The sequence below is a fragment of the Sus scrofa genome, chromosome 6 (assembly GCF_054392235.1).
Source record: "Sus scrofa isolate SSC_HxYL_T2T_F1_AM1 chromosome 6, Sscrofa_HxYL_maternal_Yorkshire_Landrace_v2.0, whole genome shotgun sequence".
Taxonomy (NCBI): Eukaryota; Metazoa; Chordata; class Mammalia; order Artiodactyla; family Suidae; genus Sus; species Sus scrofa.
Window position 1 is genome coordinate 173,574,543 of NC_139388.1, and position 22,048 is coordinate 173,596,590.

Here is a 22,048-nt window from a genome sequence, read left to right on the forward strand (position 1 = left end):
TGTGAATAACGTAGCACACATGCAGATGTAAGTTGGAAATTCTGGAGCCAGAAAGTTTGAGTCTGAATCCTGGCTTTGTCACCTACTAGCTGCGCGGCCCCTGGGCAAGTTCCCTAATCTCTCTGTGCCTCTGCTCCTTCATCTGTAAAATGGGGGTAATAAGAGCACTTGCCTCACAGGCTCATTGCAGGGAGTAAATAAGATCTCCAAGACTGAGCTCTCACTAGTCTTATTATTGCAGAAGGCACACGCCACAGTGAGATGAGGCTGGTGTTAACTTCTGTGGCTTGTCTACGAGGCTGTGCATTATTTAATAGATGAAGTAAAGATTGACAACTGAGGTGGTTTTTATTGTACGACAGTGACCCAGACGGAGCCTCTTTGTGAGAGAAAATAGTTTATTTTCCTGGGCACAGTGCTCATATAAATTATTTCCATTGCATTTCCCGAATCACAGAATTTCAAGCACCAGAGAAGGGCTCGCAGACCATGTCGGCCCTCGTAGAGAAGAAACTGACTTGCCCAAGGATGCTCTCCCAGTGTGGCCTGGTCTTCTAATTGCTAGAGCGATGCTCTTTCTGCCTATCGCCATAGTAACAATAAGTCAGTGCACGGAAATGCATTTTGGTTTCACATCTGAAATGTAGGAGGTAAAATACACACACTCACACACAAGAAGAAGGTATAGTCAGCACTTCAATTCTGCATTTAATTGAAATGCACCACATCTTCTGTTTGGAAGGGAGGCCGTCCAGCTACATCCGTGTACCAGGGTTCCTAGTTACAAGCGACAGAAACAAGCTCTGGCTAACTCAAGCAGTCGAGGAATTTGTTGGAAGGATATTAGGTAGCTTGAGAATTGAAGGGAGGCTGGTGAATCAGCCTTGGAAGATCACCAGAACAAGAGGGTGGGCCTTGGCTGCCACAGCCAAGGTCACTCTCAAGGTGAGTGTGACACTCAGGGCCAAAGCCCCACACTCTGTCCACTGCTGCTGCCGTGAACGCTCATCCTTGGGCTTGGCTGTCACGAGGGGTCTCTCACCCGCCTTCGTGTCTTCGCATCGCTCTCCATGAGTCCAAGTCCCAGAAGGAATATCTCATCAGCTGAGGCTGGTCAGATGACTAGGGTCCAGCGTGGTTAACAGGTGGGGGAGCAGGGCGGAGAGGGAGCATCTCTGACCTTTTCAGACTGAGCATTGGGAGGAAGGTCCCTGCCTGCCACCAAGACTTGTAAAGGAGGGTTCCTCCCAGCGCCTCCCACAACCCCTCACTTTGAATTCTCCCCAGGTAAGAAGGTGGTGGAATGCCGAGTAATCAGAAATAAATGATGAACAAAACCCACGGAAGATCCATGTCCTCAGGAGAATCCAGGAAAGGTACGTGGCCAGGGGGCCTTCTCCCTGACCCCCTTCCTGGACTCAGCATCCTCTCCGCCACCTTCCTCTCCCCTTCCTTTGTCCGCGTCCGTCCCCACCCAAGAAGGACCCCAAGGATAAATACTTCTCCTCCAGCTCTGTTCAGTCTCCGCCAGCTTCACCCTGGAACTCTCGAGTGTCTTCTCTCTCCGATTAAAATAAAGTCTAACCGCCTATTATTTTTATTGTCATAAAATTCACATAACATAAAATTCACCATTTTAGCCATTTTTAAAATATGCAATTCAGTCACATTTAGTGCTAACAGCCATGATGCCATCTTAGAGTCAAAGAGACGCCCAAAGAGGAGGGCTGAAAGAATACAGGCCTGTGTCCCCCTCGCACGTAACCGTTCTGGAGCCGGCAGGCAGTTCTGCTCCACGCTGTCACTCAGGAGAAGCACGGCCTGCCTGTCATCTTCAAAGACGGGCTTCTAAGGTGTCGGTAGCGAAGGGCCAGCAGGCAGCTGGGATGCGATGCCATGCTGGGCTTGAGCTCCCCATAGGAGGCAGTGTCTGCTTCAACCCAGTTTCAGTAGCTGGCGTTGTCTCCGGAGTGAGACCACGTGGGCTAGGAACCAAAGGGAAGAGTTAGGAGTGGCCCTTCTAACAAGGACAATGAACGCGCCACTTAGTAAAACTTTCCTTCCCTTCTGCACAGTCTCCAACTTGACAGGTTTGCCGTGTAGGTTCTGAGGGTGGAATGTTCCCAGCAAGGAATGCAGCTGTGGTTCTGCTGAGCTTGTCCCTGGCCATGTGGGTCACTGTCCTGGCTCTCGGGGGGAAAGTGGGTTTTTGCTGTGCACCTGGGCTGAGAAGACTCTGCTTGGAACCCACGGGATTCACGGGGCCACTTCTTAGAACTTTTACCCCCATAATACAGTTCAGTGGAAAACTAGTAACCCAATACGGAGAGGACTAGTCAGGGCTCAGTTACTTTGAGATGAAGGTTTGGGTCTCCCAACCTGCTGAGGAGCCGGTAGAGGGTCAGGTGAGCACAGACTGGCTAATCGAAGAAGGAAGTCATGACCTTGACCTCTGGCCTCGTGACAGGCTACAAAAGTGCTGACTACAGTAGCCGTATTTATTTTATGCTCATTCATTCTCTCCCCTCCCCTTTCCCTACGACTTTACATGAAGAGTATAAAGTACTCACGTCAGAATTTAGGTTTCAGGTGGGAGTACACTGGGGATGACGTCAATAACAGCACAGAGGCTGATGACACCTGCGTCGCCTTGTGTTTGGGATGAGATTTTCATTACTCGAATGAAAGGCAAAAATGGAAACTGACGGTAAGCGGGGTGGAGTGAACCGATTATTCTGTTTATGCTCCTGTATCCACGCTCCACCCTCTCTGCTTTATTCTCCCTCTGGGAGGCGGATCCCTAGAGACTGTCGTATTTGGACTCCCTTGCTGGTGGGTTTTCTGTTCAGAACGGCCAGGGCTGCAACCTGCGTGATCCAGGATCCATTCCCGTCCCCGCTCCTGCTCACCTGAAGAATAGGTGCATTGTCTATGTTATCTCTGTCTGCAAAGGTTACCTGGTCATAAAATGTTAAATGAATCAATCAAAACTGTGCTGATGATCTGTCTTTTTCCAGGAATGTCGCAAAGCCAGAACAAAGAACAAACCTGATCCGCAACAGGCTCTTAATTTCCATGTCCGGGAAAGCCACCCGGATTCTTTCCACACCACCTCTTCCTGGGATGCCCAGTGCCTTCAGGTATGGCTCCAGCGTCCCAGGGCAAAATACCCAACAGGGACCCAGGCAGTGCCTTTTCAAATTAGGATGTTGACTGCAATTGCACGTCGAAATGCGTTCTTTTAAATGAGCCGCATATCCTGTATATGGAACCTTTCACACATAATTGCTGGTGCAGTGTATTAAACAATTTGCTCAACCCTTCGGGCTTCTAAGGTGCTTAATCTCTTTTATTAAGTGACTCTCCTCCACTAAATAACCATCTCGGTATCCTTCCTCTAGGCTCTGTTTCTACAGATAAACGAATCTGTGCTCTGGAGTTGCTGGCTAATACATCATTGCTTCCAGCTGATTGAAGGTGGCCAGTGCTGGGAATGCAGACGTGAGGAGAGGCTGGCAAGCGAAACATGCAACTCTTGAGGTCAGAGCTGGGGAGAGAGAGAAGGCACAGGGGGTGCTCAGGTCAAAGAGACTGGGTAGACGAGGCCAGAATCTGAACAAGGGGTCCAAGGCCAGGGGCATCACCAAGGAGAATGTGCAGCCCTCTAAAGCGGGGCCCGCTATGTTCCTCCTTCCCAGATCACCCCTCCCCAACTAACTGTTCTCAGGGTGTAGGAACGAGTGGCTGACGTAGAGGGAGAGGAGAGAGATCAGGGTAACTGGGGGTCTAGGCCGAAGAGGAAAGCTTTTTGTGTGCATTGCTAGTCTCAGCTATCTTTGGCTGGGGTAAACTAAAGTCTTGTTTTCCTTAGTGCTTACTAGTAAATCACAATGCACTTACATCTTTATAAGTATATTAATCCTTTGAGACACACAGGCTATGAGAGCTGGCAGAATTTTTACCTTTATTTCATTTATGAGAAAATGGAGGCCCACAGAGATTGCTAAGTGGTATTGTTAGGACAATTTGAGTTATAGACAGAAAACTAAGCTCCAACAATGAAGGGAATTTATTCAATTCAATTATTATTTATCCAAGAGGCTCATATAACTGGCAAGTATGGAGGAAGAGCTTCAGGTGTGTCTTGATCTAGCTGCTCACTGCTCAACAATGTAACTGAGGTTCTGTTCCTTTTCCAGTTTCCCATTCTGCCTTTCTCAGGATTCCTTCACTGTCTGGTAATTTAGTCTCCATCCTTGTTGTCACATGTGGCTGCATTAATTCTAGACCTTACATCATTGATAGAAGCTATATAGCAGAGAGGAATCTTTTTGTCAGAAGCCCTGGAAATGTCTTCTCAAATCTCATTGCCTTGACCGGGTTTCATGTCCGCCTTTGAAAAGAGAGAAAACGGAATGATTGCTTTATGGGACTCAGGCCTGGCTCCTGGAGTTTGAGGTCAGGTTAAGCAAGACCCCATGGATTAGAATGGAGAAAAAAGTGGTTTTCCAAAGAAACGTTGTGGTTCTGATGGTGGGACAGTGGAGAAAGGGATCCTGAAGAGGCTGACTGCAAGCATCCGAGGGCAGCGAACGCTCCGAGGTCACGTAGATGCGTGTGGCCAGGGTGAAACTAGAGCCTGGCTCTCCTCACTCAGCCGCTGCATATGGATGGTTACATAACCCTCCTAAGGCAGCCTGTGCTTCCCAACAGACATTGAAGTGGAACTCTGGAGCTGCTCGTTAGGTTCAGGTTATTCTTCAGCTGTGATTACAAATAAGCCCAAACACACCTTGCTCTTTAGTTACGATAATGAGTACAATTGTTTGAGTTATTTAATTTTGCATCTTAGTAAGCCATGAAGGCTTTCAGGGGAGAACAAGTAGATTTTAAAGATGAGAGCTCAAAAAGACAAAAAAAGAGAGCTATATCATTGAAATTCATGTCCTTTGTCTTACCGAGGTTTTAGTTGTCTTCTGGCTGGAAGACATTTTGTAGGTGAAATAATGGTTTTGGGGCGACCTGTATGAGATGTTTTGGCCTGAAGTTTTGCTTTCATTTTTCTGGGAAAAATGCTTGCTAATGTCCCCCAATGAGATCCCAGTCACTTATTCAGGAATTACAGAGGCAAAGAAGAAGGAAGGAAGGCAGGCTCTGAGTGCCTACTATGTGCCGGGCACCAAGCTAGGCACTGAGGATGAGGAAGAGGAGGGCATGGCTCTCGAGGAGCTCCATGACAAGTGGGAGAGGCTTAATTCAATGGATAAGAAAAATGCTACATTGCATTCAGTAATATCTGGAAGAAGAGGGTGCTTTGAAAACACAGAGGAAGCAGGGTGTTGGGAACCCGGAGAGCTGGGGAAGGCTCTGCGAAGGAGGAGACCCCCTCAGAGGATGGTTGAAGTTACCTAGGGGAAGAGAGGAAAGGCTAGTCTACTCGGAGAAGACTCGCGAAGGCACGTGACCTCTCTCAGCCAGTTTCCATGAAACTCCAAGTAATTCGGATGCGCCAGGCAGGGAGTGGGGCGAGGAGATGCGGGAGGGGCAGACAGGGCTGGGTCATGATCCTCAGAGTCTCTTCGGGTGACAGGATGCCTTCAAACAGTTCTAAGTAGAGAAAGACATGGTTTGAGTCCTAGACATATGTCTACATCTGTCAGGTTCTATGGTTATAGGCAACCCTGGTTAACTTCCAAAAAAGGAGTTCACTGGAGAGCCGTGGGATCATTCAGAAAACTGAAGGAAAAGCTGCAGAATCCAGGCTCTGAAGGAGTTCCCAGGACAGAAATATCGGGAATTTACTGGCAGTCTCCTGGGCTGGGGAAACAGGTCCAACCACCTTCAGTTTTTATATCACTCTGCCCAGGATTCGAATTCCAGATGAAGCATGTTGTACTGCCCCAGCATGAGGGCACACCCAGGCTGAACCAGGTAAAGTCAGCATCTGGACTGGCAGTCTCGCCAAGCCTGAATCTCATGGGGGAGGGTGGGTTCCTAACGCAACAGCAAAATCAAGGCACCACTAGCCTAAGAAAGACAAATGCTAGCGGTGCCAGCTAAAGCAGTGGGCATCCACCTCAAAGCTGTTTGGGAGCTAGATTTGAAGGAGACGAAAGATGGAGGGAATTAAAAGGCGAAAGATGATACAGTGCGGAGCAGAGCTGTGGCCGGCCCACTAGAGAAGAACCATGGGATTAAGAAGACTTATGGAATGAAGACTGGTGGTTGACTTGAAGAGGGGGGAAGGATCCTACCATGCAGTGACAGTATGAGAGAGAAGGTAGAGCAGGGGAGGGAAGATGACAAACTGCTTAGGACACATCGAGTTTGAGAAACCTGTGGGACATCAGGGGATATAGGAATTTGAGGCGCAGTAACTGAACTCATGGACATGGATGATACAGTCTAGGAAGGATTTGGGGGGGAGCCATGGAAAACATCAATATATAAAACAGGTCTACTATGGAAACGAAGGTAGAAAAACAGAAAGAAAGGAGAGAAGGGAGAGAACCAGGAATGCTCAGGGTCATAGAAAACCGAAGGATTTAAGGAGAAAAGCTTTGAGCTCTAGTGCAGGTAGAGGCCACCTTCTAGGGAAATAATATATAAATGCAAGATGAGTTAAGTAGGACTAAAAACACGCAAATCATCCTTGCAAGAATCTCGGCTGAGAAAGGCTGGGGAAATGCATGGTAACTGGAAGGGGTACAGCTTCAAGGGAGTTAGCTGTGTTCTTTAAAATTGTAGTTTGATTTTTTTTTTTAAATGAGATAGAATTGAAATAGCATAAAATGCACTCTGTTAAAATTCAGTGGTTTTTTGACAAGCTTTTGCACAGCAAAGGAAACCATAGGGAAAAAACAAAAACAAAAACAAAACACCCAAAAAGACAACCTACAGAATAGGAGAAAATAGTTTCAAATGATGAAACTGACAAGGGCTTAATCTCTAAAATATACAAACAACTTATACAACTCAACAGCAAAAAAAAATCAACAATCCATTTGAAAATGGGCAAAGGACCTGAATAGACATTTCTCCAAAGAAGGTATACAGATGGCCAACAAGCATGTGAAAAAAATGCTCAACATCAGTGATTATTAGAGAAATGCATATCAAAACTACCTTGAGGTACCACCTCACACCAGTCAGAATGGCCGTCATTAACAAGTCAACAAATAACAAATGCTGGAGGGGGTGTGGAGAAAAGGGACCCCCCCCCACCGTTGTTGGGAATGTAAATTGGTACAACCACTATGGGAAAGAGTATGGAGGTACCTCAGAAAACTAAATATAGAACTACCATACGACCCAGCAATCCCACTCTTGGGCATACATCCAGGCAAAACTTTGCTTGAAAAAGATACATGCACCCGCATGTTCACTGCAGCTCTATTCACAATAGCTGCGACATGGAAACAACCCAAATGTCCACTGACAGATGAATGGATTAAGAAGACGTGGTATATATGCACAATGGAATACTACTCAGCCATAAAAAGAACAAAATAATGCTACTTGCAGCAACATGGATGGAAATAGAGACTCTCATACTAAGTGAAGTAAGTCAGAAAGAGAAGACAAATACCATATGATATCACATATCTGGAATCTAATATTTGGCACAAATGAACCTTTCCCCAGAAGAGAAATTCATGGCCTTGGAGAACAGACTTGTGGTTGCCTAGGGGGAGGGGGAGGGCGTGGGATGGACTGGGAATCTGGGGTTAACAGATGCAAAGTACTGCATCTGGAGAGGATAAGCAATGAGATCCTGCTGTATAGCATAGGGAACTGTATCTAGTCACTTATCATAGAACATGATGGAGGATAATGTGGGAAAAAGAATGTGTGTGTGTGTGTGAGACTGGGTCACTTTGCTGAACAGTAGAAAATTGAGAGAACACTGTAAACCACCTATAATAGAAAAAATAAAAATCATTATAAAAATAAACATGTTGAGTAAAAAAAATAAAATCCAGTTGTTTTTGTTATATGCACAAAGTTGTACATCATCACTCCTATCTCATTCCAGAACATTCCAGAGGAAACCCCAGGCCCATTAGCAGTCACTCTCCATTTTCCCTTCCCCCAGCCCTTAAACGCCATTAATACGCTTCCGGCCTTTATAGATTTGCCTGTTCTGGACACTTCATACAAATGGATTCATAGAACATGATCTTTGTTCCTGGCTTCTTTCACTTACTTGTCAGGTTTGCCCATATTAGAGCATGGATCACTATTTCATTCTTTTTCACCGCCCAATGAAACGCCAGAGTATGGCTAAACCGTAACTGCTCTATCCATTCATCAAATGATGGACATTCAATTGTTTCCACTCTTTGGCCATTATGGATACGCAATGACATCTGTGTACAAGTCTTTGCGCAGATATGTTTCCAATTCCCTTGAATAATACTTGGGAGTGGAATTGCCGGGTCTCAGGTGATTCTTGTTGCGAGAGACTTGGTCTTGTTTACCGGCTGAGGGTGCAGGAACCAGCAGAGGGTAAGGTGGGAGATACAGCGATGGGAGTGGGGAGAAGGAAGAGGCGCTGGAGAAAGTCTATTTTCCTTTTCTTTTGGCCCTGCTGAGCATGGGAAAGTTCCCCAGCCAGGCATCCAACCCGAGCCACAGCAATGACAATGCGAAATCCTTAACCGCTAGGCCGCCAGGGAACTCCAGAAGGGCTGCTTTCTTCAGCATTTCTCACTTTCTCAGCTGGCACAATCTGAATGCCCTAACCTCTGTTCACAACTACTTGACCCTCTGCACACACATCACACCAAGTGACCAGGGAGCGGAATCCAGCGCGTGGATGCGTCCGGGCCAGTGGTTCGCTTTCTGTTGCAGTTTCTAGTTTTGAGGTCTCTGGTTAGAGCCTAGCTCGAGGCGGTTTGTTTTAGTCCCGTAGACTCATTCCCAGGTGAATAAGACAATTCACCGTGAACTCCGAATCTTAACTTCCTGGTTCTGCAGGCCATCCAGGGCCCGCGGTCGTTCCAGCGGAGGGGGGACCAAGAACACCAGCGCTCAGCAGTTGCCCTTTTGCAGCCACCGCGCACGCGCCGCCTCGCCGCCAAGGCGGGGGCGGGAGAGTGGGCGGGGCGGTTATCTCCCGGACCAATAGGAAACGTGGGCCCCCGCCCTCTCGGCCGGTGGACCGAGCTTGACCCCGGCGGTAGGCGGAGGAGGCGGGGCCAACCGCGCGGCCGCCGAGGGGGCGGGGCCCTGGGCCTGGAGGCGGAGCCTGGGGCTGTCAGTCCCGCGCCCGCCGCCGCCGCCGCCGCCGCCGCCGCGGTTCCTTACATGCGGTGGCCCGGGTGGCTGCCAGCGCTGCCGCCCGCTGCCCGCCGCCCCGGCATCCCGAGCTGCCTCCCGCCGTGCCGGCCCGGCGCGCAGGTAAGGCCAGCCGCGGTGCCGAGCCATCGCGTCCTCCTGTTCGGCAGCGGTTTGCAGCGCGGGCGCCCCCTCCGGGCTGTGTCAGCGCCGCTGCTACCCTTGCCGCCCGGGGGCGGTCCCGGGGGGCGGGACGACAGTCCTCCCCATCCCCCCCACACCTCCGGGCGCCGCGCCCGCAGCCGGGTCCCCGGGCCGCGCCTCCGCATCCCCGCGTGGGGCTGGTTCCTAGCACCCCCCTCTTGGGCCGATTACACAATCGCTGGGGGCGGGGGTCCTCTCCCGAGCCTCGGTCCCACACCTGTCCCCGCGCCTCGCTCCCAGGCGGAGGACCGATACCCAGCGCGACAGAGGGGGCCCGGAAAGTTTCACTTTGTGGTCCGGGTTTGTTGACATCTGTGAGACGTGGGGAGAGGGAGGTTGGGCAGCGAGGATGCGCCTAGCGAGCAGCGTTGCCTTTGCCCCGGCGGTGGCCCTGGTCCAGGTTTCCTCTCCAGAAGTCCTGCCGAGAGCCCTGCTCCGGGGCGGGAGGCTGACGCAGGGCGCACGGGTCTCGGCCTGAGTATTAGCGGGCCGTGCCCCTAGCTTGCAGCCTTCTGGGGCCAGCTCAGCCTCCCCTCTTCCACCCTTCCTAATTGAGCTTTGGCAGAACATGTAGGCGAATTTACTTAGCATTTTCCTGACACTGTATATTTGGGAGGCGCTTTGCCGTCCCTGATTAGCTAATTAACAAGGTGGGAAAGCAAAATAGACCCTGAAACGCATGGCTAATGCCTTTAGTCTAGCAACTCTCTAAGAACCACTGAAGCTTTAGGCTGTTTGCGGTGAGAGATGCTTTTGGCCAAGGTGCTGCAGGGAGAGCTATTCAGTGTCTTCTGGTTGCCTGAGAAGGCTTGGGTGTTAAAGGCGATGCTTTCGCTGCCTCTCCTTGCTTGTATTGTTTATTAAGGGCCTCCAATCTATGGTGGATTATTCGGTTTTCTTCGCTTAAGTGCAGAGCAATTAGAAGTGCTGCTGACAAAGCAGTTAAGGGAAAAACACCCAAACCTGCGGTCCACCTAAGTCTGGATAGTTGTCTGCTTTACCAGGTTACCCTCCTGTGCAGAAAAGCTAGGATCTTCCTGTCCCCTCCCCATCTTCTTGGTAGGACTGTATCCAACTGGGTGGCGGTTCCTCGTTCCTCAATTAGTCCACAGAGCTCTTGCCGCCTGGGTTTACGGACCTGCCCAGGGGCATTCTCTACGAGTGGGCTTAATTAGCACTTTCATCTGCCCATTAAGCAATAGGGCTTGAAATCAGGCACTGTTGTAGTTTTGAATCTTTAATAATATCTAATTCATTTTAATAGTGTTTCTATAATAATCTTTCTATTAGCATGCCAGCTCTGCAACACCAGTACTTTTCGTGTAGAAGCAGCCATTTCCGTGAAATATTATCATGGCAAAAACAGTTCTCCCTCAGATCTGCAGCCCTCTGTACTTGGATAATTACTGCTGGAGGTTGTTACAGTTTTTATTCTTTGGGGCAATAGGCGTTACAATGTGTTTGATCTGTGAGGTCGTTATGGGGTCATCCCTCCTTGTGGGGGGGATCTCAGTCACTGTGTCACTTGAGTTTTGTGTGGACCTAATAATGTGTGAATTTTGCCCCCATGCTGATTTCTCCTTGAACAAGGTACAGAGCTAACAAGATTGAGTTTTGATTTGCCAGCCTAAATTTTAAGACGGATGAGAGCTATGGCGCTGGTTTGGTTGGCATATATGCCAGACATTGTTTTGGGTGCTTTACAGATATTAACTTCGCTGATTCTCACAACAACCCTAATATTTCCCCAGTTTCAGATGATGAAAATGGGGCCCAGTTAACTGACTGAGGTCACATAGTTAAGGAAAGGACAGCCACATCCTAAGGCAAGGAGGCAGCTGACCTCAGCATCCAGGTGCCTAACCACTGGCCTAGCCTGCCTTTGTAGGTTATTTTTTTTCCCCAGCAAATATTTATTTGCACCTGCTGCCTGTGTACACGCAGCACTGTGGGGAGAAGAGCACGTAGGGTGTGAGAGCTGACCCTGGGTCAGCAGTTCTCCTTCTGGTCTTCACTCTGTCAACAACGAAGCTGTCATTTTGAGCAGGGTACCTGATCTCCCTGCAGATGAACTAAGTAGCCTTCGCCTCCTGAGGAGCTGGAGAGATGCGTCCCTGCATGTAAGAATTAAATGTCCTCCTCCCTGAAGCACAGTGTAAGATCAGGGATCAGACGAGTTGGGGGTTGCAGGTGAGTGTGTGTGTGTGTGTGTGTGTGTGTGTGTGTGCACGTATGTATGTGTCATGGAGAAGGACCAGAGGACCCGCGCCTGGGATCGCAGAAGGACTGGGCCCAACAAGACAGAAGCCCCTGTGCCCGGCCCCTGCCTGAACACAAGCATCAGAGAGGAGGAGCTTGTCAGCCTCTTCCCCGGTTTGGGGGGCATTGGGAGTGGACCTGGGAAGTCCAGTGGGGTGAAGAAGAGAGACAGCTTTGTGTGTCGACTCCAAAGCTGTATCCTAGACGGGGGCCAGCGTCTAAATGTGTGCAGACCGGAAAATAGATTTTCTTTCTTCTCAAGAGGGGATGCACCATGGGAAACTCCCTCTGCCTAATGAAGAAGTAGAATATACTGTTTCCCCTCGGGTGTTGCCACCTTTCACACCGCTCCTTTAGCCGTGGGTTGTGCGTCTGGGTCATGTCGGGAAGCTGGAGGTATTCGAAACTATTCCAGCAGGACCTGTGTATGAGGCTTTCTTCTGATTTCTCTGGGAACCTTTGGGCACCTGTTGATAGGTGCTGCCGAGCCCACAGACTGCAGGGCTGCGAGAGTCATTAGATCAGGAGTTTTCCTTCCAGGGCAGACTGTGTGGCGCTTCAAGGAGGGCTGGTTGTGCCTCCATCACCACGTCGACAGGGAAACAGGATAATTTGGAGGGAACAGAGAGGATTTACCCAGGGAGCCACAACGACAGGAAAAAATAGTTGTGCATGTTGTCAGTTCCCTTTCCTTTGTTTCTTGATGTGTTTCTGGCTGTGACATTTCTTCAGTGCTCATATTTACAAATTTATAAATGTACACATATCGTCTAGGGAGTTCCCATTGTGGCGCAGTGGAAACGAATCCAACCAGCATCCGTGAGGACATGGATTTGGTCCCTGGCCTCGCTCAGTGGGTCGGGGATCCTGTGTGGCCGTGAGCTGTGGTGTAGGTCACAGATGTGGTTCGGCGTTGCTGGTGGGGGCCGGCAGCTCTGATTCGATCCCTAGCCTGGAATTTCCTTATGCCTCAGGTTTGACACTAAAAAGCAAAAAAAAAAAAAAAAAAAAGAAAAAAGAAATTATTGTCTAATAATGCAATGGGAAGAAACGGTATAACCCCCCCCTTTCTTTTTCTTTTCTTTTTTTTTTTTTTTTTTGTGCTGGGACAATATTGGTCTTGGTTTTTCGTTGTCTTTTAGATTGGTGGTTTGTTTGTTTGTTTGTTTGTTTGTTTTTGGCTGTGCCCACAGCATGTGGAGATTCCCATGCCACCTACTGAACCCGCACCACAGCAGTCCACAACGCCAGATCCTTAACCTGCTGAGCCTCCAGGGAACTCCCTAGACCAGTGGCTTTTAACCAAGGGCAATTTCGCCCTTCAGGACACTTGGCAATGTCTGAAGACATTTTTGGTGGTCACGACTTGGGGGCAGCCTCTGTGCCAAGGGCATCCAGTGGCCAGGGACCTGGGGAGCTGCCGAGTATCGCAAATGCCCAGCCCAGCCCCCCAAATAAGGAATTGTTCAGCCCGAATTGTTCATAGAGTTGGGGTTGAAAAACTCCACTTTAGAGGTGAAACGTGTTTTCTTCTTAAGGAGCACGCTGAGGTTAGAGGGAAGCGGAAGCAAAAGGCAAATATAAGGTGTTCCTGACTGCTGAGAAGTGATGATAGCACCCTCCCTGCTAACGTGCAGGAGGAGAAGCAACTACACAAGCCTCCAGAACCCAGGCTCTGGTCTGCCACCCAGGAGCTATTTCAATAACTGGATTGCTCAACACAGTAGTTTGCAGCAGGAAGCAGAGGCTCTTGTCGTGGGACAGGCTGGAGGGGTAATTGGTGGGGTTTAGAGGCCAAGGGCGGGAGGAGGGGGAAGCTGGGTCCTGCCAGAATCATTTTGAAAAGTTCTAGGGACTTTTCCAAAGGTGGTTTTGTTGAGGACACCGAGTGTCGGGCTTAGAAGGTACAGTGTCTGCCTCGGGAGCGCAGGAACCCTGGAGGCTGTTGGTCCGAGCCCGGCTTGGCTTCTGCTGTGTCCGGACACAGAGTGGAGAGGGAAGAGCACGGGGCTGGGTTCTCAGGTCGTCACTGGGTCCACCCGCAACCTTTCTCTCAAAGCATTTTTTAGTATGGAAAATATTAAACATACACACAAATGGAGAAAAGCATACAGTGAACTCCTATTTACCCAATGCCCCCTTCACCAACTCTCGGCTCCCGTCCAGGCTTGATCTATACGCCACCCATGTTAGACTCCCCCCCGCCCCCCGCCCCCTTTTTAAAATCCAGAAAATAGCTTAAATAATTACTGATGGCCTGCCTATCAGGGGAGGCTTTGGCAATGAAGATAAGTGATTTTCCGGTGCTTGGTTCTCTCCAGGGAGAAGCTGATAATGGACATGCATGATTATAACAGCCGTGTGGGCCTGAGGGGTAGGCCTGGCACATCGCGGGTGGAGGAGCTCAGGTTTTCACCGGTGATCAGAGACAAGGCCCTTTCCTTTTCTTAAAAAAAACGTTTTTTTCCCCTGGTGAGACTAGTAACGTAACATTTATTGAACAATTATTATGTGTCAACTCTTTGAGGCTCTTGATGTAAATAAACATATTTAGTTCTTTTATTTTTTTTATTTTTATTTTTGTGTTTTAGGGCCGCACCCGTGGCATATGGAAGTGCCGAGGCTAGGGGTGGAATCAGAGCTACAGCTGCTGGTCTACACCACAGCCACCAGGGGATCTGAGCCGCATCTGTGACCCACAGCACGGCTCAGGGCAACGCCGGATCCCCGACCCACTGAGCGAGGCCAGGGACCAAACCTGCATCCTCAAGGATCCGAGTTGGATTTGTTTCTGCTGTGCCCCCGTGGGAAGGCCTCCGTCCTTTGTGATGATCTGGCAGAGGAGGGGTTGATATCGTTCCCATTTCACACACGGGAACGTTGAGATGCAGAGTGACAGTGGGCAGGTTCTGTGACAGATGCCAGGGGTCCCGGCCTCCTGGGATCTATGTCTGGGCAGTGCTTTCTCTGGAGGGTGGGATGGCCCTTGGGACATGCTTCTAATCGCACAGTGTGGGCCTTTCTTTTTAAACCTCTCGCGTGGAGAAGCCTCCTTCGAGGTCCCTGCCGGTAGAAAGGGTTTCTGGTTTCTGCCGTCCTGGGTCCTCTCGGTCTGGGGGGAGCTTCACCTGCATGTTCCTTTTCAGAATCACCCCTTTCCTGTGTTGGGACCCTCTGAGTACGTCCTCTGTAGCCCTCCTGCCTGGGCCTGGCTCCCTGCTGGGCTGGAAAGCGCAGGGCGGGGTGGGGGTGAGTTCTCTTTGGGCGCAGTTGCTCCCCCGCCTTTGATCGTGGGTGGAGGGCTGTCCTGTTTCAGCCCCTGGCAGTCCACGCCCACTGGAGTTGGCACCGCAGTTTACACTTGGCAAACGGGACTTTTTTCTCCCAGCCATGTCCCCTTGAGCTCCAGGATTAAGTTTTTAGGCCGTGGAGAATGGGCGTGCATTTACATGACTCAGTGCTGTGTTGTAACACACACACACACACACACACACACACACACACACACACACACACACACACACACTGGCTTCTGAAAGCTGTGAGTTCTTGAATAATCAGATAATTGATGTCTGTGCATTTTCATTAGTGCTGGTTTTTCTGCAAACATCAACCCTCTGGACTCGGGTTCACCAGCAGCTCCACTAGTGTGAAGACCCGGGCCCTGCCTGACTGTATTTCCATCTGTATTTTACTTATTAAATGCATCTTTACCCTCTGTTCTGCAAGGAGGTGTAGAAGGTATGCGCTTATGAATATCCTATATCCCGATGGTAGATTTTCACGTAGCCCGTCTTTCTCTGGGGAAGGCAGCTCCTGGTCTATTAATAAGAGTTATCTACTCTGTGGCTCTATTATGCATCGGGCATTTTACTTCTATTCCTTAGAACCCTTCCAGGTAGGAATTCGTATTCCCAGGTTGCAGATGAGGAAACTGAGTTTTAGAGAGGTTAAGGAATGCTAGGAGGTAGTGGTGAGTTTTAACTCAAATTTGTTTGATCCCAAAGCCCTAATTCTTCCGCGAAGCCTTGTCTCTCATGGTAAGAGTTGATGGAGTTCGTACCAGGCTCGGTGAGGATGAGGGCAGGTGCTGTGAAAGGGACCGAGGGTTCTGGTCACTCCAGCTGATGAAATCTTCACATTGAACCCCTGGGAAAGATGACTCTTGAGTGTGTGTGATAAATTACCTGTGTCCTATTTTTGAGCTGGCGTATAAAACAGAACTGCACACTGGTAGCCCTGAGCCAGATTTGGTCAGCAGCTGTTTTATTTTTTAAAAATTGGATTCGTTGTCATCACTTCCAAAGTGGGAGACTGCCCACCACAACTTCCAAATCTCCACATTTCTTGGCTTCTCTTGAACCATCAGAAGGTCTGGCAACTCTGGACCCACATTCCTCCTTGGCAGTAGTTAGTTACAGTAGCTGCCCCTACTCTGAATGTGGCAGAGACCCCCTCGTTGGCCATCTTTCCCATCCTGCCCTCTTCATTCATTTGTATTACTTGCCAGGACTCCAAAGGAGTCATTCGTTAGCGGCATCCTTGTAGAGGTCACGCCCATTCTCTCTGCCGGTGCCAGAGGTGTGTTGGTGGAGGCTTGTTCTATATCCGAATTAAAGATCCCCAGCATTTTCCCCGTTTTTAGAGAGCCTGGAGAGGGTGACTCTACTTGGCTTGTGAACAGATGCATCTACCCCCTGTCCGTCTCCCAGCAATGGCTCATTGGACGCTGGGTGGGTTCTTGGACCAGGGAAGACCAATCAGATATCTAGGATCTAGACACCAAGCTGAGGGACTCAGGTGAGAAGAACTTGTTGATTCAGGCTGAAAATGTGATGTGGAGGTGACTGAGTGAGCAAAGAAGCTGGATGGTGAGTAGGTGAGAGACAGCATGGCAGCAGAGACAGAGGCGCTACCCAGTCTCTGCTTTCACTCTACTTCCTGCAGTCAGGTTCCTCTGTGGCCACAGCTTTCATTCAGTGACATTTATTGTGTACTTACCATGGTGGCAGCCACCGCTTAGATGCTTGTGATACATCAGCGAACAAAAACAGCCTAAAGTCCTGTTCTCATAGAGTTTATATTTTGGTTGGCAAAAGCAGCACCAAACAAAAAAGCAAGTGAGTATAAAATATGTCAGGTGGTGATAAGTGCCAAGAAGGAAAAAAACTGGGTAAGGAGGCATGCAGTGGGTATGTGGGGTGGTGATGTTGTGTTAGAGAGGCTGTTTGAAGAAGGCCTCCTGGCAAAGTGATATGTGAGCAGAGACATGAATGAAGTGAAAGGGTGAGAGCCACGAGGGACCCTAGGGGTGGAGTGGTTTAGCAAGTGGAGAGGTCCTGAGGTGGGAGTGTGCTTGCCCTGAGGATGTTGTGGCTATCCTGCCGCAATCCTGGGAGAGGGAGGTGGAGAGAATGAGAGCCTCGCAGCCATGTTAAGACTTTGGATTTTATTCTAGTGAGAGTGGAAGCCACTGGAAGGTTTTTGAGCACGAGTGACATGGTCTGGCTTATGTCTGAAAAAATGTGAGCGTCACATGGAGAGCAGACTGCAAGGCAGCTAAGGTGTATGCAGGACAACTAGTTAGGAGGCTGTGCCATAGTTAGATGAAATACGCTGGTGGCTTGGACTAGGGTAGAGATGGAGGTGGTAAGAAGTGGACAAGTTCTGAATAGATTTTGAAAATAGAGTTGACAGGACGTGATGATGCCTTTGGTATTGGATATGAGAGAGAGAGAGGAGTCAGGCTGATCCCAGCCACTGAGTGTAAACGTTGCTGCAGTAGTTGGCACGTCCCCCTTTCTCACTTGAAAACCTTCAAAAGCTACAGGGAGGTGGAAAATAATGGAAATCTCGTAAACTCCATTTCTAGCCAAATTAGGAGAGAAGTCTAATCTGTAGCCTTCAGAATGTGTGCAAAGACCGTCCCAAATGGACACCATCAGGTGGAAGCCATGTGGGAAGACATGAAGGGAGGCAGCCTGGAGACGACGAGAGAGACCAGCAGCAGCAGATCTTGGAAAGGACCGGGAAAGTCGTCTTCTTTAAGGTGAAAAGTATTTCCTGATGTGAAAAAGCTGTCTCCCTTGCTCGTGGCACTTGTTGTGGAAACTGGGTGTAAGGCTGATCGAAGAGCCCTCGTGACAATGGTCCGAGTCACAGAAGCCCAGGAAGACCGGTTGGATCATCCCATAGGCAAGCGCCACGTTTGCAGGAAGTTTCTGTCTGGTGACGAGGAAGAAGAGAGCCTTTGGGTTGTGAAAACAGCTTATCTGGAGGAGTATCCTGGCCGCCCTCCCTCTCCCGCCTAGAGGAAACTCATGCACATACCGTGGCTGTCAAGGAAAATGAACTCACTGGGGATAACGAAGAAAGGAAACAGGAGACTCCTGCTTCTGACGGTGTTCTTTGGACCAGAGTTTTCACTAAAAAGTACTAAAATGTTGGGTACATTTTTAAAAATTTAAAATAGGAAAAACACTAAAGAGCTGAGAAGAGAAAGAAGAACCATCGGGCCAAAATCTATGGTCAAGTGGGAGTGGAGCGAGATGGGCCAACTGCTAGAACGCTGAAGTTGCTTTTGTCCTGAGAACGTTTGTGGATTCTAATAAATATGGGCTTTGGTTTTAGCAGCCTTTCAGGAGAAGGGGGTTAGAACTCAAGCTCATGGCTTGCTCAGAGAGGAGAGTCTCACAGGAGACTGTCTCCAAACAAAGCTGGAACTATTCAGGATAGAGGGCAACCAGACGTAAAACCCGTGTTTCCACCTTAGGCAATACAGGGAAGGTTGCTCAGGTACCGGGCAGAGTCAGAGGGGGGAGAAAAGGTATGTTGTGGTCACTGGCTAGCCTTTGTACAGATACTGAGGATGGTTTTATTTCCCCGTGGTTCAGAGAACTTCAAGCCATGAATTGGGTTTAAGGTAGTGCCAGGTGTTAGTGTCCCCCTCCCCCCATCCCACCCCCTGACACCTGGAAGAATCAAAAGAATGAAAGGCAAATCTTCTCTGGAAGAAGGCCACTTCCTCATTTTCCACAGCCAATGAGCAGTACTGTAAGAAAGAACAAAGCACACAAGGAAGCAAAACATGGTGAGAGAACTAGCAGAAGTAGCTGATGGAGAGAAAGAGACCCACAAGTTCTTTATGTATTTCACTGTCAGAGACAAATAAATCTGTGTATTATGCTCATAGAAATAAAAGCAAGCTTGTAAATATCTTCAGGGAATAGGTCACAATGAAAAGTGACCAGGCAGGTGTGAAAGAGACCGAATAGATCTTCTGGAAATAAAAATACAAAGCTGCAATTAAAAAAACCTTAATGGATTACCATTAGACAACGTATTAGATCAAGTCAAGGAGAGGTTAGTAAATTGGATAATATGTTCTCAGAAATTATCCAAAATGTTGCATAGGGAAGAACGTGACAGAAAATAGGGAAGAGAGGTTAAAAGACATGGAGGGTAGAGTGAAAATTTCTAATGTGCATTTAACTGGGTTCAAAAAGGAAGGAAAGAATGGGTCAGAAGCATCTCTTTGTGAAGATAATGACTGACATTTTCTCAGAATTGTTGAAATATATCAAGCCAAAAATTCGCAAGCAGAGCACCAAAGGCAAAGAGAAAATTCTATAAAAGCAAAAAAAAAAAAAAAAAAAAAAAAAAAAAAAAGACAAATTGCCTTGAAAAGAGTGACTTACATGCTTCCCAATACCAACAATGGAAGCCAGAAGCCAGGGAAGTGATTTCTGTAATGAAGTAACTGATAACCTAGAACTCTTACGCACGCAGAAACTATCTTTCAAGAAAATGGCAGTTACTATGATCCAGCAATCCTACTACTAGGCATATATCTGGACAAAACTATAATTCGAAAAACCACATGCACCCCTATGTTCATAGCAGTGCTATTTACAATAGCCAAGACATGGAAGCAACCTAAATGTCCACTGACAGATGAATGGATAAAGAAGATGTGATATGTTATGGAAAACTGATATGATGGAAAACTACTCAGCCATAAAAAAGAATGAAATCATGCTATTTGCAGCAACATGGATGGACCTAGAGATTATCATGCTAAGTGAAGGAAGGCAGAAAGAGAAGGACATATACCATATGATATCACTTATATATGCAGTCTAAAATATGACACAAATGAATTTGTCTTTGAAAGAGAAACTGACTCACAGACATAGAGAATAGACTTGTGGTTGTCAAGGGGAGGTGAGGGAGGGATGAATTGGGAGTTTGGGATTAGAAGTTACAAACATATATAGAATGGATAAACAAGATGGCTCTACTGTGTAGCACAGAGAACTATATTCAGTATCTTGTGATAAACCATAATGGAAAAAAATATGAAGAATATATATATATATATGTATATATATCTGAATCACTTTGCTGTATGTTAGAAATTAACACAAAATTGTAAATCAACTATAATTAAATAAAATGTAAAAAAGACTATGGAAATATAAAGACATTTCTATATAAAGAAAATGTAGAAGTTCCCACCACTTTGCCAGTTTGCCTTCCCGAAGGAAATCTTCACAGATACACTTTAGACAGAAGGAAAGTGACTCTAGTGGTAAGAGCTGAGATCTGGTAAGGAATGAAGGATTTTGAAGAGTGGCAGATATGTGGGTAAATGTAAATATAAGAATAATGATCTGTCCATTGCTGTAAGGGGGGTGTTAAAGTCCCCTGCTATTATTGTGTTATTGTCAGTTTCTCCTTTTCGGGTTGTTAGCAGTTGCCTTATATACTGAGGTGATCCTGTGTTGGGTGCATATGTATTTACAATTGTTATATCTTCTTGGATTGATCCTTTGATCATTATGTAATGTCCTTGTTTGTCTCATAATATTCTTTATTTTAAGGTCTATTTTGTCTGATATGAGTATTGCTACTCCAACTTTCTTTTGATTCCCATTTGCATGGAATATTTTCTTCCATCCTCTCACTTTCAATTTGTATGTGGCCCTAGAAGTGAAGTGGGTCTCTTGGAGACAGCATATATATGGACCTTGTTTTTGTATTCATTCAGCCTGTCTGTGTCTTTTGGTTGGGGCATTTAGTCTATTTACATTTAAGGTAATTATTGATATGTATGTTCGTATATAATAAAATGTGTGCCATTTTATTAACTGTTTTGTTGGTTTTTTCTTCCCTTCTTCTCTTGTGGTTTGATGACTATCTTTAGTGTTGTATTTGAGTTGATTTTTTTTTTCTTATTTGTGTGTGTATCAACTGTAGATTTTTGGCTTGCAGTTGCCCTGAAGTTTTGATATAGGAGTCTATATACACACGCGAGACTGTTTTAAGTTGTTGGTCTCTTAACACAAGTGCATCTCCAGTGTCCTGCATTTGTACCCTTCTCTTCTCATGATGTCTGATTTGGTGGCATAATTATGCGTGGATGATTTTGTATCTTTACTGTATATATGCCTTTACTGGTGAGCCTTGTCATTTGTGATATTTTTGTTTCTAGTTGTGGCCTTTTCTTTTCTGCCTAGAGAAGTTTCTTTAGTATTTATTGTAAAGCTGGTTTAGTGTTGCTGAATTCCCTTAGCTTTTGCTTATCTGTAAAGCTTTTGATTTCTCCTTCAAATCTGAATGAGGGCCTTGATGGGTAAATTAATCTTGGTTGGAGGTTTTTTCCTTTCATCATGTTAAGTATATCATGCCATTCCCTTCTGGCCTGCAGAGCTACTGCTGAAAATCTGCTGATAACCTTATTGGGGGTTCCCTTGTATGTTATTTATTTCTTTTCTCTAGCTGCTTTCAATATTTTCTGTCTTTTATTTTGGTCTGTTTGATTAATATGTGTCTTGGAATGTTCCTCCTTGGGTTTATTTTATTTGGTACTCATTGCACTTCCTGGATTTGAGTGAGTGTTTCCTTTCCCATGTTAGGGAAGTTTTCGGCTATTATCTCTTCAAATATTTTTTCTGTTCCTTTCTCTCACTCTTCTCCTTCTGGCACCCCTATAATATGGATCTTGGGGCATTTAACATTGTCCCAGAGTTCTCTTTGACTGTCTTCATTTCTTTTCAATGTTTTTTCTCTTTTCTGTTCCACATCAGTGATTTCCACTAGTCTGTCCTCCACCTCGCTTATTTGTTTTTCTGCCTCCTGTATTCTGCTGTTGCCTGCTTTTAATGCATTTTTTATTTTAGTTATTGTTTTGCATCTGTGCTTGCTTAAGTTTTAAGTCTTGTATTTCTCTGCTCAGTGTTGGCTGTATATTATCAATCTTTGCCTCCAGGTTATTTCTGATGTCTTGCATCATCTTCACCATCAG

The 22,048-nt window shown here is 47.3% G+C and overlaps 1 protein-coding gene and 1 long non-coding RNA gene across 11 annotated transcripts in view; one reads left to right on the forward strand and one right to left on the reverse strand.

Annotated features, from left to right (window-relative positions):
- Nucleotides 1–380: 380 nt before the first annotated feature.
- On the reverse strand, nt 381–9,104 carry LOC102166432 (uncharacterized). Of its 4 annotated transcripts, none has more exons than XR_014808579.1 (4): nt 8,207–9,104; nt 3,963–4,393; nt 2,571–2,909; nt 381–1,985 (listed from the first exon to the last, which is right to left on the reverse strand). It is a non-coding gene; the product is annotated as an uncharacterized LOC102166432 (long non-coding RNA). The 4 variants fall into 4 exon arrangements; XR_014808581.1 differs by lacking the exons at nt 381–1,985; nt 2,571–2,909 and adding exons at nt 4,959–5,022; nt 5,409–7,917 and having other exon boundaries at nt 3,941–4,393; nt 8,207–9,056; XR_014808580.1 differs by lacking the exons at nt 381–1,985; nt 2,571–2,909 and adding an exon at nt 5,409–5,607 and having other exon boundaries at nt 3,941–4,393; nt 8,207–9,050.
- Nucleotides 9,105–9,267: 163 nt separating this feature from the next.
- The window catches only part of HIVEP3 (HIVEP zinc finger 3), a 494,489-nt gene continuing 481,708 nt past the window's right edge, over nt 9,268–22,048 (forward strand). For all 7 annotated transcript variants that reach the window (XR_014808559.1, XR_014808561.1, XM_084965421.1 and 4 more), the window contains exon 1: nt 9,268–9,402. The gene's annotated coding sequence lies outside the window, so the exon portion shown is untranslated. The remainder of the gene's footprint in view (nt 9,403–22,048) is intronic.